Here is a 19,892-nt window from a genome sequence, read left to right as displayed (position 1 = left end):
TGAGCACAGCATTATAGATAAGACAAGCGCTGGAACATCCTCACAGCAAGAATGTCTTTGAACCAACTCCAAACATTCCCTTTATTCAGCAGTAAATTCAGATGTATGCTAACTGTAAGTTGTTACATAAATGCAACCTATTGCCATGATCAAGTCCAGTGTGTATTTCTTTTTAAAGGTGATTATTTATATGGTTATATGATTTATATGATGCTAATTTAATGTTTTTGTAATATCTATATGTAATATTTGATCTTTTATCCATTCAATGTGCAGAGACTCAGAAAAGTGAAAGCGTCAATAACAAATAATAAAGAGTGTCCATAATCCATAAAAATTTTGTTTAGCAGAATACATTACTAGTTTAAATTAAGAGTAACAATCTTTGTATTTAATTTTTTTCCCATGGTTTTAAAAAAAGTGTAAACCATTCTAAACATTTTCAACTATACATTAATTGGAGATATCATTAAGTTGTCTCTGCGCTATTCAACTGTGTCTGTCACTATTCATGAGCTACAGCAGTCTCCGCATGCCTTTAATACTCTGTACTCAGCTATGTGTAGCACGGCTGAAGTGCTAGTTATAAATTGATCAAGCAGAATTGTTGCCAGAGCCAATGGGATTAAGGGATTATAGAGCAGGCAAAACTGGAGAGGAGGGTGTGTTGAGTCAGTCCAGCATCCCATCCCATCCCATCTCTCTCTCTCTCTCTCTCTCTCTCTCTCTCTCTCTCTATTATCCCGATCATTTGAGATTTGGGGAAGGAAGGGGGGTGATTCTGCATTGAGAGTTGTAATCCCCCTTTCTCTCTGAGGGTGTGATTGAAGTAAGAGGCAGATGCTTGGGATCGACACTTGAAAGGGGCTTGTTACCCATGCAATGGTTTGGCCTCATTGATTTTAGCCATGGCATCTTTTACAGCTTCCTGCCAAATAAGGTTAACTCAGCCAGCTTGTATTACTGTACAGCGGTGCCTGCAAGTGGAACTGAGTGCAAACTAACCACATTTAAAGCCATCATACGCGTGGAAGACTGTGTTAAATAGCACCACTATTGCCTTATGAGTAATACACTAATGCATGCGGAATAATGACAATTTGCACTTTTGCATGCATTTCCAGGGCTATGGTTCATGCATGGCAAGATTAAGTGTGAACCATTAGGTTTCCCAAAGCCAATTGGACGAACAAACAGATCTTTTTCCACCTCCATTGGTTAAGTCCAATTTTGAAAGTGTTTAAGGATCAATTACATGAAGACCTTTTTTTTACTTTGGTTTAGGTCTAATAATTTATTTAAAGTGCTTTTCATACAATGTACATTAGTGATGCATTGAAATTTCAGCAAGCAAAAATAAAGGGTTAAACATTTTTTTTTTACTGAAACTGACATTTAACTAGCGTTTCTCTGTGTCAGTGTCTATTTCGAGCACAAAACATGGATAAGCTACAACAGGTTGTGTGGATGCTAGGGCTGGGTTGACAAAATAGATTTCTCGTATTTAATGGGTGTTCGTTTTGATGAACTGAGATCTTTTAAATTGTGCTGTATTCAGTTAGCCTGGGAAAACCCAGACGAACTTCCGGCAAATTTAGATTTGCTCTGCAAGTTAGTCTGGCGAAGAGCCCATTCAAACTCATTTCTAATCTCTCCAAATCGAGGCACCAATCACAAACGTTGAGGCGGGCTTTACAAGATGACGATCGATCTGATTGGTTTTAAGTAGTGATCGACCGATATTGATTTTTTTATAACCGATACCGATATCGATTATTTGCATGTTTATGTGCCCTACAACCGATATGCAGAACCGATATTTATTTACTGTTATACTTCTGTTTTTGACACAATTACACAACACAAATGAACTGAACAAACCATTTTATTTATAACAATCACTCCCTCCTTGCATACAAAAAAACCCCTTTATATTTATACACAAATAATAGTCCAAAAAAAAGTGCACTGTTACTAAGTGTCTTTGTTTAAAAATAAAAGCTTTGATGAGGTAAAAAATAAAGCACCAAAATTATTCTAACATATTGGGGGGGGGGGGGGGGAGATTTTTTTTTGCATAGCTATTTTAGTAGTGTGTAACTTAATACTCCCAGTTAAGCAGAACTAGGTAAGTCCATACTTCACTTTGATTTTCCCTCCTTTCAGTCATCTTAAAAAACAAAACAAAAGTGTTGAAAGTTAGCAGTATTTCATGTTAAATTAAATCTTCAAATTACAATAAAAACATTTATATTATTACATTATATAATTTATATCTAAATTATACATATAATTTATAAGCATCAGCAGCAACAATGTTAACAATAGGCAAAATAAATGTTGAAAGTCTAATGTTTTCATATGGAGAAAATAATTGACAGGGGAGTCATATCACCTTTGCAGAAATGTAATTCATTTTAAACAGTTTTAGTTTAGAAGGTTTATGTGCCGTTTAATAGGTTTTAACTAAGAGTGAGGAATAATTCACTGGGTAATAATAATTCACTGAAGAATATAGCTGGAATTTAACATTGTCAGGAAAGTAACAAACAAAACAGCATATACATCATTGCATTTTCAAACTAATATGTTATTAATAATATTTTGTCGGTCTCTAGATCATGAAATGCTTTCTGATGTTTATCTATGCATTTACACAGAACTATAACTTACGTGCAGATAATAAATAATTAATTTCCACAATGCGGTAGGCTATATTTAGATGTATATTAGCGAAATAATTGCTAGTAAATGATAATATAATCTAGGGTGTTTAAACAAGATAATCTTGTCAAAAGTTTCATTCAGTGGCCGTGCTTGAGCATTCCTGATCATCAACCCAGTGAGTGCTCAGCAATATGAACGAACTTTTTTTTCGAGACTAATGGTGAGAAAATACAACAGATAGAGAATTAAATTCAGCGCTTTTATTTTCAACATGCACTCATTCATGTCTGTTTTATTTAATTCATGTGAAGTTACGTCTTTATTGGGGCAGGACATGACGGATTACGCTACGTGACGCCATGAGTTCATCTCAATTTTTTAGAAACAAGCTGCATAAATAGGCCTAAACTATATCAGGCATTTATGTCTCAAATCTCATTTCTGCATGTCTGCTATATTAAATAAAGTTGAATAATTAAAGCACAGCAAGTGGAATATGTACTTTACCTGTGCACAGAGTTGTTGTTGACTGATCTCCTCAGACGCGGCTGCAATGGCGGAATTCTCAAAGCGGCCACAAGATGGCGCCGTTTATCGCCGATTACAAAACCGATACCCGATTATGGGAAATTGCTTAATTATCGGGGAAAATATCGGTAAACCGATACATCGGTCGATCACTAGTTTTAAGGTCTATGCAATTGCTTACAGAGGCATTAGAGCGACGTCCGTTGGTGACGCCCCTTTGGAAATGAGCTGTGAATGAACCTTCCCCAGACCCTAACTCAGTTACGACTGAGAAGGGTCTGGTTTTAACCAGGCTAGTATTCAGTTGATGCATGAACAAAACTACACTAAACGTGATTTGTAGCACTTCTTATTTAAAATCGCAATAAGCTTTGTGCTTTGTTACTTCAAAGTCTGTCAATTTTAAAATGAAAAACAAACAATAACTGTGGATTTAGTGTTCTTTAATGTGGCGTGACAGGCCAGTGTAGCTGCTTTAGTTTAAGCAGCATCATGGATCAAACACACAAAAACCAATCATCTCTTTCTCTTTACTTATAGCACAAAATAAACAAATGAACATCAGATGGCTTGTTGAAAGAAACAGTACAACTGAACTTACTGAAATGTATCATGTCTAATGTAATCGCTCAACCAGTATTTCAACCACTTTAGAAAGACGTTAATACAGCTTGTAAACAAGGTACAACTATGTTACATCAGGAAAGCCCTTCAGTGTCCATAAACTTGTTAGTCAACTAGTAAATTAACACTAGAGAGGAGCAATTTGGATTTTGGATCGAAATCACATTATGAAACAAATGTTTTTCTCCAAAACACGTTGACCCCAATTATCGGCACCCTCTAGAATGTTGTACGGGCAAAATATCTCTGAAGTATATTCCCATAAATATTTACATTTTTTTAGCACACCAGGGTGACTAGGAACATGAAATAGTAGCTATTAGGGCTGCTCGATTATGGAAAAAATCATAATCACGATTATTTTGGTCAGTATTGAAATCACGATTATGTAACACGATCATTTCACATTACTTTGGGAACGTGTTGCATTTATTAAAAGACACCTTTCAACAATTCTTAAAAAAATCTAAATTTGAACATTTATTGTAATTTTTGAAATATTAAACAGACCTGCAAACTCACGAGTGGTGAAAAAGGTGACATGTTTACAAAGTAATTTGTTGTAGGTCACCAGGGCGTTATTTGCCTTTATAAAGGACAATTTATTAAGCCTTACTAAATATGTTTCATGTCAAATTCTTACATTTGATCAAATTCAGTTTTAATAAAAAGGGCTGTTATCCATTAAATTAATTTACACTGCAAAATCACAACTGTAAAAATATTATGAGATTAATGTTTAAACAAATAATAAAATAAAAAATAAAATCAATGATGCCTTTGCCTTTAAACAATAAATCAATAGGTGGCGACAAGTGACAGTCTTAATAAATGAATCATTGAGTCATTCATTAAAACGATTTGTTCAAATGAATCATACAGTAACAAAACACAGTGCTTAGTGATGCTTTTCTTTTGTAACTATTTTCGTCGGTGAAATGGAGCAAAACCAGTCAATATTGCGTCTAAAATGCAAGTTACTACATATAAACTAGGCTACTTGTTAACAAAACTATAAATTCAGTGTAACATTTGCAATCGTGATATTATAGAACAGCCCTTAGTCGTGTTATGTTACTTAACTATCATATAGCCTATTATAAATAAATAAAAACTCAACATTTCTACCTCAGTATGTTTCTTCTGTAAGTTTTTGTGTGAGCTGTTAGGCTCATTTGTTTTGATTTGTCCACTAATAATGTCTCTCTCACAAAGGCAGCGCAGCTTCCAGAAACTATCCATTACCAATCTTTGTTTACACTGACTGTACAAGATCAAAATCATATCGCGTTTCGATCGGTCGGGCAAGTAAAACTCTCTTTCACTTGAAACTTAAAAATCCCCTTCTCCCGTACAAGCAGACACGTTTTAATGTCGCTCCCTGTGTTCATTTTCGATTTGTTTTGTGCTGTAAAACGGAATAGATGATCAGGTCACGTGCGCTCGCTGCTGTTCGCTTGAACTGAGGCGCTAAAGTGATCGAGTAGAAAGAGATCGCGACAGCTCGAGAGACGTCTATGGTCTCACTCCAGTCTATAAATAAATTAGCCAATTGTTATTGTGAAGTTTATTGTGCTTGCAGTTTATGACTGTATAGGCTGAGAGTGGGCGGATGTGGGCGTGCGCGAGTCATTCAGAACACAAGACAAAATAACATGAAAAAATCGAAATTGAAATCAAAATTCGATTAATTGCACAGCCCTACTAGCTATTAGGGATGCAACGATTAAAGATTTTGTAAGTACGATTATTGTCTGAGAAATAATCACGATTTAACGATTATCACGATTATTATGCATCAATTAATTTCACAACACTATATGTATAATATCCCATGAACACTCAACACTAGATTTTCATGTGTTATTTGCCACAACACAGTACAAAATTATAAAATGACAAACGATAATCAATCTCTTCCTTTGGAATTAAAGAGAAGTGCTTTGTAAACATCCAGCATTTTTCTTTTAAAATAACAAATTAAGTCAATGGCTGCAGGGCTCTTTGATTGAAATAGATCACAAAATGATTAAGTGTTTAGTTTGTTCTAAATTTATTTTCAACCTGAGGTAGAAAACTTGATAACATGAAAACAATATCTTGTTGGTATTTGACTTAAAAACAAATAAAGGGATAATAAATCCCAATGAAAATAAGAATACCAAAGTATTTGGCTCTATTGAATTAAATGTAAGCTAAATATTAACTATGTATTTCTTTTAAAAGAAAACAAATATAGTCCACATGTTATCCACTCCAATATTATTGTACTTATTTTAATACTCTTTTTTAAATTATTAATCCAAATTTTACATGTGCCTTTAGAAAATCATCTATTATAATCTCATTATTTTGGTTTGTTTGTTTGAAGTTTTAAGTAAAAATTATAGAAAGAAACTGAGAACATCTCTCATGTAGTGTTATTAATAAATGAAATGCAGTTAATTGGTAGTCCTAGAAGTCTACACGGCCCTGATCTTATGTTAGTGTTTTACACCGGGCATATTAAAACTACAAAGCCTAACTTTTACAGGAGAAAGCAATAGGATATTAAGTTAAATGTTCACTGACTGAAACTCTTGAGAGCACGTCACATTCTGTTTTCCACAGACTTGGGTAACCAAAACATTCCGCTGTTTTTTGGTTGTTGTTTTTTTACGTTGCACTGAAAGCTGAAAGTTGCACGGCACGTTCTCCTTTTTCCAAAGCGCTAGGGCGGTTGCGCTCCGGAGGCGTCTGTCGTTGCTGTGTTGGTTCTTGTCACTTGACCTAAGGTGCGCTTGTGGCATTTTGAAAAGTAGAGATGTTTATATCTCGATGCGGCGCGCACGCTTTTGGAAAAAACGAGCGCGCCGCTTCCCTTATGAGCGCGCATGCCGCACGCTTACATTTGAAATAACGAACTTGAGCGCGCAAAAGACGCGATCTGTGAACAGGCCCTTAAGGCGTTTTTTCGGTGGAAATAGAGCGTCGCTGCTAGTCCCCCTGCCATAGTGGTTGACGAGCACGGCATTAAGCTGGTGCACCGCTGGTGTAACCTTGTTTTCGTTTGGTGCAAAAGTTCCGTTCCGTGCAGAACACTCGGTGTAGCATAGTCTTTACGATTAATTAACCGTGACGTTTTAAAGCGCGGTTAATTGTGAAATCCGGTAATCGCTGCATCCCTACTAGCTATGACTTCTTGTTTCACAGGAGTTTAAATATGAGGAAACACAAAGGCCAAATTCCCTTAATCATCCATCACAATGAGTAAAACCAGAGGATATAGTTCTGATGTGCAGCAAAAGGGGGTGGTGGTGGGGTGCTGCTAAACGAACTGAGGTGAGACTGCTGAATATATATACACCTCTTATCGTTGAATGCTGAGTGCTCTCCACTCGTGTTAATTATCTGAGCGTGCTCCTCCCGAACTTTGATAATAAAACATAATTTAATGTTGTGGGCATATTTTTCTGCTGGAGGTCCTGGACATCTTGTTCAGATACATGGCATCGTGGATTCTATCAAATATCAACAAATAGAAAATCAAAACCTGACAACCTCTGCTAGAAATCTTATAACAGGCCGTGGTTGGATCTTCCATCAGGAAAATGATCCAAAACAAACTCAACACAAAAATGTGTTAGAGCACAAAATGAAGCTTCTGCCATGACCGTCCCAGTTCCCTGACCTGATGAGTGGAGTGAACTGAAGAGGAGAAGCACCAACATGGATCTGGAAATCTACAGGATCTGGAGAGATTCTGTATGGAGGAATGGTCTCTGATCTCCTGTCAGGTGTTCTCCAAACTCATCAGGCATTATAGGAGAAAACTCAGAGCTGTTATCTTGGCAAAAGATTGCAAAAAAACATTTAATAAAAGGGTTCCAATAATTTTGGCCAACGTGTTTGAGAAAAACATTTATTTCATAATGTGATTTCCCCCCACTTTCAATTATTATACTTCAATGAAATGGTTAGATTTTGCAAATTTTTTGAATGAAAGATCAAAAGGATAAACAAAGTAGATTTTATTTTTTACAGCCATTTTTGATAATATTTACCAGGGGTGCCATTAATTCTGAGCACAACTGTATAGTATCCGAAGTTCGTGTAAAGGATTGGCCGTCTTCTGAACTGGGGCGGGGAGCAGCAGCTCATTTGCATTTAAAGGGACAGACACCCAAAAGGGGTCAAATTTGACAAGCTATAATAAATTATCTGTGGGGTATTTTGAGCTGAAATTTCAGACACATTCAGGGGACACCATAGATTTATATTACATCTTGTGAAAAGAAGCAAACTATTTCACCTTTAAAGCCGATAAATTTTAAAGCAGATGATTCCTTTATCTGAGACACTTCAGATACACAATTGCATATGTTCGCCATGATGGTTTTGAATTGCGTGAGACTTTTGTTTTTGTAATCAGGCTTTCAAAAATTATGTAAAAAATTGGATTTAGATTTATCGGCCAATATATCGGTTTATCAAATTTAAAGAATTATCGGTTATCGTATCGACCAAAATATTTATATCAGTGGATCCCTACTTTCAGCTTCGATGTATATTTGAGCAGTCTGACATGTCAACAACTGGTTCAACCTGTGGCATGTGTTTGACTGAACAATGGCAGAGAAGTAAGCGTTTGGGAAACCCACACAAAGCACTGATAAAATATGACAGCATTCCTATTTCAAAACAGTATGAGGCCTATTTATAATAAATAAATATATATATATATATATATATATATATACAGTATACACACACACAGTATGTAGCCTATACTGTATTTATGTATATATATGCCGTATATTCAACCACATTTTTGAAAACTCAAATAAAATTGATATAGCCTACTTAATACTATAGTATTGTCATTTGTCTTGATTTATTCATGTCACACTTCCACACAATTTAGATGCTTTACTTTCAGTAAGACATGCAATTACAATAATGGGGTGAAGCTAGCTGCACAGATGGACTAGCTGTTACCATCTGCACTGAGGTCTGTGAGCAATTAACTAACTAGCTGAGGTAAACAGATAATGAACTATACCACTGATCCATGACACCCGGTGAAATCTTAATCATAACAACAACTTTCTTTAGGCATTTTAACTCACATACGCAAATGTATAAACTATACTCTAACAACACATTATATTATATGTCACATACATGCAATACATACATACATATTATATTTTGAGTACATAATAATAATATTTATATATTTAAAAAAAAGAATGCAATTAAGATTATAATGCGACTAAAATCCTGTCTCAAAAACTGCCTTTTTTTCCCCCTTTTAAGCAGCTGCCCACCGAAAGGTCACTGGCCAACTCTGGTACAATTGCTTTGCTTCAGTAGTCAAAGTTAATATCCTATCACCCAAACAAATATGTGAGTCACTGTGCGGATGTCCACAGATAAAGCCAATATATTGTCAAAAGGACCCCAGGTCAAACCCCCTCCAGTGGCTTGTAACATTTCAGCTAATGGATTAGGCAAAATGAGAGCAGAGGCAGCTGTCATGTCTGTGACACAGACCCCGCTTACTGTACTTACATGGAGCCATATTTCTTATGGCTGATATAGCTCTGAGGGGGGCAAAGGCAAGTGGGGAAATATGAGTTCATCCAAAAATGAGAATTCTGTCATTATTTTGCTTACGCTTATCTTGTTTGATCCTACACAATGTGATTTTGTTTTTCTGCAAAAATCTTCATGCAGCTTTTTTTCCATTCAATGACAGTTCGGCTCCAAATACGACACCCAAAACTAACATGAAAGTGAGCTGTGAATGAGTCAGTGAGTTAAACCAGAGAACAGAATTGATCTTTTGATTCTTTGAAAGTTATTTTTAATGAACAGAATGATATGGCAATTCATTTATTTGCTCACACTGTATAAAACACAGCTAAACTCTCCAACTCAAAGGATTCTTCAAAATGTCAAATAATTTTTACATGAAGAAAAAAAGGGGGTTGGAACAGCATGACGAAGAGAAAATATGGCTGTTGGATGAACTGCTCCTTTACAGTTCAATGTCACAGGAAAATAAATAAAACAAGAAATGAACTGTAGCCAATATTACAGGCGAAGAAACTGGAAAACAAGAGTGGACACGAGAAAAAGAGTATAAACAAAATTTTAGTTTAGTCTGGTGTCAGATCAGAGAAAACATTTCAGATTTTATGAGCTACGTTCTCCAGATTCACCAAATCCTCACGTAAAAACTCCATACATGGCCTCCACAGGAAAACACACTTATGTCTCCGCACATATGCAACACTGAATATTTTTAGCTCAACAACTTGCCACACTTGCATAATATATCATGCAGAGGAACCTGAGTGTGTGTGGGTAGGGCAGTGGGAGAGAAACTGACAAGTGTGAGTGGGAGACAGTAAAAGTCTTCACACATTCGACACCCACTCAAATAAACCGAGAATAAGCAATCACCCACCCTGAAGAGATCATGCTAGCCACAACTGTCCTCGCCTCTTAGCACAGGCAACACCTCCACATGCTTCCTAATATCTGGCCCTGTAAGGGCCTCTGTCAAACCACAGTCTAGATTAAAAATACAGGAAAAGCTCACTCTGGTAAAGTAAACACTTAAACCGTGTGCCCATGAAAAGGGTTATTTATGGACAGGGCACAGCTAGGATGGATGTTGGCAGACTAGCCTAGCATTTGAGGGTTAGTTTCTCAGCAGGGCATTGAGAAAAAAGGTTTATAAAATCATTTATTCTCAGAAGATTGTGTCTCTTAAAGAAAGAATTAAAAAAAGTTACAAGTATAGTAATCATTACAACTAGTGTGGTTTTATAGGCTGTGAAGTAGTGGAAATGCTAGAAAGCTGGTGTATATAAGCTAATCTGAGGGTCGTTAGTGTAAAAGTTTACCCAACAGGAAGAAAGAAGAGGTATGCAAGGCCTTTAAACAATTGACCAGAAATGATGAGAAGTCAACAAGGCAACAACATGATTTTAATATACAATTCTACAGTGGGAAATGTGGGATAGGTAGTGAATTAGCTAATTCTACATTTTCCTATGCAAAATGCTTGGGTATTTTGTGTGGGTCTTTTTAAACGAGTTGCTATGTCATTACTAGGGTTTTTTGGGTGGTTACTGGGATGTTTAATTTGATGACTTGCAAGATTCTGGTCTCTAATCCTGATCTAACCATAAGTATGATCAATAGTAATACACAACTTATTAACTTTTATCCCACTTGCATTAATTTCAATAACATGCAAATAGTGAGTTAAAGGGTTCAGGAGGTGCTCCGTCCTGGAATACACTGGGTCGAACTGACCTGAACTACAACAATCAAAAGAGCAGGCCAATTTCAAATCTCTTTGCAAGCTTTCATCTGTTTGCCAGACTTATTATTAGTGAGCATCTGATCTTCTAACCAATCCTCATGTTACTTGCTGTATGTCCAACAGATTTGAGAAAACTGACCTTGCCATGGCAGCACGGGCATAACATTAGAATCCAGAAAGATTTATCATGTTCTTTCATTTTTTTTGTACCTCGAGGCTTTTTCCACATTCCCACACACACATCCTTTGTAAATAAACACTAAATAGGATTTTTCTACTTCCCATTTTCCAGTAACCTTCTATGTGTGGGCTTGGAAAGCATTACTCGGGTTAAGAAAACAATGACAGAAAGACCAGGGACCAAAAATGTTAAAAAATGTAATGAAATAAACAAGAACAGGAGAATGTCTGCTTATTTTTACACATCATTTACCAATTAATGTCCATACTTTTTATATTTGAGATGAAAAAATATTTACAAAAAGGTCTAATTTGTTAACCTTAGTTGTTCATTGTTAGTTCATGTTAAAGGGATAGTTCACCCAAAAATGAAAATTCTGTCAGTATTTACTCACCCTCATGTTGTTCCAACCCCGTAAGTCCTTCGTTCATCTTCGGAACAAAAATTAAGATATTTTTGATGAAATCTGAGAGCTGGATCACTCCTCCATACTCCTCTTCAGGGACTGAAACTTGCCAGCCCTGAAAAGTCATTAAATACATCGTTAAAATAGTCCAAGTGACTACAGCGGCTCAATCTTAAGTTCATCAAGCGACGAGAATACTTTTGTGCGCAAAAACAAACAAAAATAACAACTTTATTTCAACTATTCATTTCCTTCTCTGTTGGCCTCTACTCAAGTTAACTTAGTGTAATTACGTAGAGCTACGTACAACAACAGAAGCTTACTCTATTATACTAGTTAACTGATTCAAGGCCCAGAGAGAAGGAAATGAATAGTTGAAATAAAGTCGTTATTTTTGTTTGTTTTGTTTGATAAACTTAAAGATTGAGCCACTGTAGTCACTTTGACTATTTTAACTATGTCTTTAATGACTTTTCAATTCAAAGTTTCAATCCCTCAAGAAGCCTATGGACAAGTATGGAGGAGTGATCCAGCTCTCAGATTTCATCAAAAATATCTTAATTCGTGTTCCGAAGATGAACAAAGGTCTTACGGGGTTGGAACAACATGAGGGTGAGTAAATACTGACAGAATTTTTTGGTGAACTAACCCTTTAACTAAAGTAGTTAACTAATGTTTAAAAAAAATAAACCTTAGTGTAAAGTGTTACCATGAACATAACTAGTCAAATTCATATTCACTGACTTTACCTTTTCCTTGCCTAGAAACATCAATTCAATTTTAAATTCCCTGATATGTTAATGTTTTATGATCCCTGTTATTTGTACGGAAACACAAGCTTGTGCGTGTAACATCATCTAGTTCAAATAGATCAACTTTTACAAACAAAACTGACCCAACCTTTAACATGTACTGAATTAGAATAAATCTAGATGACTTGTGAAAATTCCATTGCATAATCTAAACTCATTCTAGTTGAAAATATTATATTATCACAACATTGTACAACAAATATGAGGTTGCTTTGTGTTTCTTGGGTGAAGCATGAAACCGTGTCGATGTACCAGTTCACTAAAATCTCAAGTTTAGTGCCTTGTGGTTAAAAGTCATCTGAAGCCTTCCTGGCACAACTAAAAAAATGCTGGAAAGCAGATTCATGACCTCCTAAAATAGCCTACATGCTCATTAAAAACTCTTGTACCTCACACCTTCCTTTCTGAGCATAATTTAACCAAGCATTAAAAAAAGCTAAAGCAACAGAACAAAAACTAGAATGCAGTGCACTATACGATCTTTCAGTTTTCACTCAGTGACACATATAAGTTGATGACACAGTACTGATCGAATCGGCCGAGTCCGACAAAATCAATATCAGACCACAAGTTTAAATCACGAGACCAGTGTTTTAGGCGAAGCCTTTGCATGAGAGGGCCAACCCTTCAGGATCTATGTCTGCTACCACCTGTTAACCCAGGCCAACACCCTCCAGACCAGTGGTTTCACGCTACAACCATCCCGTTCTGCTCCACACCACACTCCCATAGAACATGAGGTGAGGGGTTAATCTGATATTGTGCTGAAGGAAACTACAAAGCAGCGAGCAGATGGCCATCTTTGAGCAAGGTTTCTGCTAAATCACGAAAGCCAGAGATGGAAACAGGAGAAGCCTTTTTTGACTTAAACTGCAACATTTTTGGCTCAACGTTCACGTCTTTGCGCAGATAATGAAGATATAAAACAGCGCAAATGCACAGGCGGAGTAAACTGAACCTTGAAGTGTTCCTCTATGGGTGGATGTGGAAAAACCAATAAGGGACGGGTCAAATTAATGAGATATTATTTAACAATATGCTGACTTTTATCATTTTGACCTGAAAAAAAAAAAAGTTTACTTTGTTGGCCAAACACAGATAAAGATGAAGCTTTTACAGAGTAAGAAAAGAGCAATGAACAGTCAGTGAAAGTCCATCACAGTTGTTCCCACCACGTATCCCTCTGTGAGATCTGGCATATGTGGGAGTATTTGAACTTCCTTCTTTTTTCCAAAGAGTGGGAGGTGGGGATATCACACTGGCCACTAGGGGTGGGGGAAAAAATCGATTCTTAGATGCATCGCGATGCGGACGTGGACGATTCTGAATCGATTCACAAATGTAAAAAATCGAATTTCAAAAAAAAAATTTTTTTTTTTTTTTTAGATATGTAGCCTATGTATAATGACGTAATATTGACGGAACGCAAAAGACGGAACTCTGAAGCGCGGAAGTGCAGTGCCCGGACCGTCTGTCTGTGGCGTGCGCACATAACAGAGACGCGATGGCTGAGCGCGAAATCCAAACACCCTCCTCGTTAAAAGCTGACGTGTGGAAATATTTTGGCTTCTATGAAGTTGAAGGGGGAAAGGAGCTGGACAAGAGCCACACTAGTTGTAAGCTTTGTAGAATAAAACTAAAATATTTCGGCAACACGACAAATATGAGAAGCCATATGACACGTTTCCACCCAGAGGAAAAACACTCGGCTGTACCAGAGCCGTTTCTCTCTATGGCTCTGGGCTGTACCGGTGTTCAGACGATTTCTGCTGCCTTGTCGAAAAATGCTACCCAAACGCGAATCGATCATAGATAATGTTGATTCATTCTCTATTGTTTCCATAATGGTGTAAATCTCACAATATTATAACATCGTTATTTCATTTTAATCAGGGTAAGTGTATGGGGAGCATAGCCTATTTGGATATTTTAAATGAACTAGCAATTATCACATTTGATATAACAAGTAAAAATGATATTATTATATGAAATAAAATTATAATAAAATTCGAAGTTAAGAGTACAGTATAATGTACTGTTTTTATTTTTAAATCGGGTGTGAAAAGTAAAAATTATCATCAAATATTCATCTTTGACCTGTCAAAGTTTCCTACAAGTCTCCACAGCAAGGATGCATAGATTTATGGGCGTGGTAAGCAGAAGAAAAATGAGTCTGCACATGCACCAGTAAGTAGCACATCTCGATGGGTAGCATGAATCGTCAGAACACCTGTTGTTGTTATATTATTAATTTACTACAAGTATGCTGCTAGTTCAGGCACACATTTATTTTCCTGTTGGTTCTTTGCAATGTTAATAAAATAAATTGTACGTTAATTCTTTATGGGTCATTACTTTGTACTTTTAAAGCAAAGTATTTATATTCACACACACACACACACACACAAAAGATTCAGATAATCGATAATCGCTTTTGAATCGAATCGCAGGCCTCTGAATCGTAATCGAATCGAATCGTGAGGTGCCTAGAGATTCCCACCCCTATGGCCACACATTAAATATGTACATGGACAGTAAGAATCTTGATACAGCAGGTTTTTCTGTAGTCAAGCTATAGATTACAACCAAGCTACAATCATATCTAAAAGTTTGCTTTTTTTCAGAAAAAAACTGTAAAAATGCTACAGTAAAAACCTGTGAATTGGTTAACTGTAAGTTACCTAACCATATGAAAAACATTTTATTATATGTAATTTTACTGTAAAATACTGTCAAATGCACGTTTTCTATGTAACAGCTTTAAATTACTGTATAATTTATGGTAAAAAAAACAGTAAAAGGATTATTACATTTTATATATATATATATATATATATATATATTTTTTTTTTTTTGTTATCAATAATATATATATATGTTTTAATTGTAACATTTATTGCAGTATTTTAGTGTTATGTGTTGTCTTTGTATGACCCTGAGTGAACGCTGTCTACATATTGGACATGTTTTATGGACAGGCTGCTTTAGATTTATATTGTACCACTTGTATAATTATGGTGATTATCACTACATTTTAAGGTAAAAGGCAGTTTTTGGTACCTCGAGTAGGTAAATTAACATTTATGAACCTTAAATTAAATTGCATCACTAAATAGTTATAAATGTAAAGTTTGTTGTAAAATATACAGGCATCAAATTAATATGCCATCCCGTTATATCTGAAACATTGTCCATATTACACCATATTTTTTTACTGTGAATTTGTAGTAATCACAGGTGGAGGGTTTTTTTTTTTTTTACCATCAATGATGATATATATTTCAGTGTAGATCTGTTAGTCTGACTTCACATAACCAGACTTGGACCAGTTGCTCAGCCACTATGTTAAGACTGTCTTAAAAACTAGTTTGTCCAACTAGCAGTTAATCAGTCGTACTTTTCCAATTCAAATTACACCAATCTATCTTTTTATGTAACTTACTTTAAAAAAAAAAGTTAGGACCAATCTTGAAGAAAAAAAAACGTAACTAATTTTTAAGACTAGTCTAAGCAGTTTATTCAACAGGCCCCAGACTGGTACAATTTCAGTCAGGTACAGGCCTAATGTTGTCTAGTTCCAACTTGCTTATTGTCGTTATCGAATTGATGCAACCATTAACCTGTACAGAAGGAATTATAATAAATCTAGATCTCTCGTGACTTATTTAAAATTCCCCTGTGTAATCTAAACTCATTCCAGTATGACAATATTCACAACGCTTTCAAATAAAAATGAGGCTGCTTTGTGTTTCTTGGCTGAAGCATGAACGGTGCAGATGTACCAGATCACTAAAATGTCAAGTTCAGTGCCTTATGGTTAAAAGGCATCTAAAGCCCTCCTGCCACAACGAAACACGCAGATGAAGAATGCACCACAAGGCAACAGATGCTGGGAGGCAGATTGATGACCTTCTAAAATACATGCTCATTAAAAACTCTTGTACTTCACACCTTTCTACAGCGGGTTTTTGTGTAGTTAAGCATTAACAGTTTCAATCTTTCTGGATATGGATGAAGCCCAGCTTGAATCGCATTCACTGACTTCACAAAAACCAGGGCTGCCTTTCCCAAAAGCATCGTGAGTTAAGTTGATCATAGAGACCACTGGTGGCAACGGCTGTACGGTCTTCTTAGGCTTACCGTGCTTTTTTGAAATGCATAATAAAGTGTTCACATGACATTTTAAAAAGACTGATTACTGCTTTAGTCTGACTGAAATCAACTTTGAAAGTGCATGCAAACACACATTTTGACAACTAGTCCAGCTGAGCACTGGGATGCAGTGGATCCATTTTCAAATGTGATCTGTTAGTATTAGTGAATGGACTACTTGCACTGAGCTTCGTGACGCACTTCCGTTTTGGGAAATTTATTTCCGGTTATGTATAGTTTCCAATGTTCTGTAGTCACCTTAAATGACTGTCCGCAAGAAGATTTAAAAATCTGGACATTTTTAAACTTATTTATTTAAGGAACATTCATTCATTCAACTATTTTAATAGACTATAATAAGAGCACCCGCACACATAAGTAATCCTTTTTATCAGTCAAATTCATTTAAACTGTAAACTCAACAGGTATGAAATATGATCAGTAAGAGAAAAAACACTGTTAATGAGAAGATGAGCACTGGACTGCTGCAGCTTAGTGGGGTAATATATTCATTTATTATTCAAAATTCACAGAAAGAAAATATATTTATAGGAACATTTCAGCAGATTCAAGATAATTCATGTTATCACAGAGAACATGATTCATTGTTTTAATTAATTGAAAGCCATAAAACGTATTAATTATGCACTTTTACCGGAATCCCCAGTTGTAGGCCTAATAAGTAGAATGTGTTGTGCAAGTAGTCCATTACTGTTAAAAGTGCACTCGGCCATTTTTTCTTTACTGACACCTACTGGCCTGGGTGTATGAAGTACTACTAACTGCTTTACATCGAAACTGTTTGTCTTGTTCCATTACTTGCTTGTAGTACTTACTTGTAAAGTAGGCTACTGGCTGAAAGCTCTAAGTAACATATTATTAGAAACATAGAAGTACTTGCAATTTAGTCAAATGCATGCTGTTCAGATTAAGTCAAACATGGTAGGAAGGGATGGTCTGATCCATGTCGACTCAAACATCTTTATCTAGAAGGCTGATAAGTCTAGAATCTTCATTTTATGTTAGTTTACATGATTTTAATGATATTTCAAATGAGCACCATTCATTACTTTAACATTTTAATTTAGTAAAAAAAAAGGACTGAGTCCAGTAGTTAAACCCAGACTTTATTGTTTACGAACTGAATTATTCATTGCAAATATATTCGATTTAGTTTCGGAATGTACACAAAGGTTTCGACTTCAGTCACAAATGTCTGGTGCATTTATCAGTCAAGTCATGTGGTTAGAGAGGCTTTGTTTAACATGGTTCAGATGAAGCTGCTGAAACAACCATCCTCATATCAGTAATGAAATATACACACACTACTGTGCAGCTGTTCATGACAGCAAGTTCATTGCGATGATGATCTACAGGTTTCACAAAACCTGACCACCTTATCATAAATATACGGTAGGCTAATCTAATACACCAGTGTACACATTATAAACAAAACAACCTCTTTCCAACTGAAACCTCAGACTGAATGAGCTACTCCATCTAAATAAAGCAACGCATGACAATAAAGACTTGGAGTAGCCCACTGACAATTCTTGCGAATTCATGTACAAATGTTCAGTGCGCAATATATATATATATATATATATATATATATATATATATATATATATATATATATATATATATATATATATATAAATAAATTTAAGCGCCGTTTTCACGTAAACGTTCATATAGCCTATTAAGTGTTCTTATATGGCAAAAGACAGACATATTCAGGTATAAAAGGTGTTGCCAACTTTTGTGACTCTGATATAAAATCTGCGTCTAATGTTACATCTCATCAGCAGAAAACCACAGAAGTTAAAGTGCACTAATAACAGATTAAATCTAGCACGCAACAACAGAAAGTGTGAAATGCACAGCAGGTTTGAAATCAACAGAGTATTATTATCTTCTTACCTGCATTTAAAGCGATGAAATCTTCTTTTGAAGAAAAAGAAACCGCGACGCTTCGCCTCCAACAGACTCGCAGTGATTTGAATCCCGATTAATCCGCACGAGCGAGGAGACTTTCAGTCTATAACTTCATCGGGAGCGCTTGTGCCCGACCCTGTAACATTAAACACACGTGTGTGTGTGTGTGTTTGTCCCTCGCTGTCTGTCTCACGCAATGAATGATTTCCTAAAAACTAATGAGTAAAATGAGTCCCAGTGTATTTTAGACGCTCAAACTCCGGGAAGCCCGTCTCTTGTCTATCATTCGCGGCTGTGCTCTGTGTGAATTCGGTGAGGAATAACGGGAGGTGAGCGTCAGTTCACAGAGGAGTTATTGTCCGCTAGTGCGACCCGGCGGCCGCTGATGGAAGAGGGCTGGGCTTCAGACATCGCCTAGTCCAAGTCCATACACGAGAGACACAAAAACAGCCGTGGTTATTCATCTAAATGTTCTCTGAGAGTCTACTCTACACTTTTAAAAGTGCTGGTTGTTTGTTACAGTATAACGATAAAACAAAGACTTGTGTGTCTATGAGGCTAATTTAAACAGAAACATGTTTATTTGTTTGTTTATTAATATAACATTCAAACAAAGACTTGTGTGTTTATTAATATAACATTTAAACAGAAACTTGTTTGTCTGTTTATAACATTCAAAAAAAACATGTTTGTTTGTTTTTTTAATATAAAACTTTGATAAAAACATGCAGGCCTATATTTTTTCTTTAATATACAATTTAAACAAAAACATGCTTCTTTGTTTTTGTTAATATAACATTTAAACAAAACATGTTTGTTTGTTAATATAACGTTTAAACAAAAACATGTTTGTTTGTTTGTTTGTTTGTTAATATAATAATATCTATCTATCTATCTATCTATCTATCTATCTATCTATCTATCTATCTATCTATCTATCTATCTATCTACTTGTTTATTTCACATTCACTTATATCAGCTCAGGTATAGGTCTTCTTAACACTTACAGTGTGAAATGAAAGCTTTATAGAGGGACTGACAGGGGCAAGATCATGTTTGGCCTAACTATCAATCCAAACAATGAAACTGAGTGGAAATGCCTAATAAAAAGTGTAGGAAACATGACTGCAGGATACTTTAAATCAGTTGATTTATTTGGGAAATGTTATAGTTCCACCTCTGATTTAATTATCCATCATTTTAAATAGTATTCCTTTGCCTGTATTTGTATGAGTGGAACAGCTAGCAAGAAGAAGAGCCATG

The 19,892-nt window shown here is 35.8% G+C and overlaps 1 protein-coding gene across 2 annotated transcripts in view; it reads right to left on the bottom strand.

Moving 5' to 3' along the window:
- plxnb1a (plexin b1a) overlaps positions 1 to 19,012 on the bottom strand; it is an 87,275-nt gene extending 68,263 nt beyond the window's left edge. Inside the window, exon 1 of one of the 2 annotated variants that reach the window (XM_077214175.1) lies at positions 18,615 to 19,012. The gene's annotated coding sequence lies outside the window, so the exon portion shown is untranslated. The remainder of the gene's footprint in view (positions 1 to 18,614) is intronic. The other variant, XM_077214173.1, reaches the window with a different exon arrangement.
- Between the last annotated feature and the right edge of the window lie 880 nt (positions 19,013 to 19,892).

Source organism: Siphateles boraxobius, unplaced genomic scaffold, assembly GCF_051911475.1.
Source record: "Siphateles boraxobius isolate OS27281-9 unplaced genomic scaffold, OSU_SipBor_1 68, whole genome shotgun sequence".
In the NCBI taxonomy this organism is placed as follows: Eukaryota; Metazoa; Chordata; class Actinopteri; order Cypriniformes; family Leuciscidae; genus Siphateles; species Siphateles boraxobius.
Note: the sequence above shows the minus strand (reverse complement) of the source record. Positions and strands in the feature narration are given on the sequence as shown.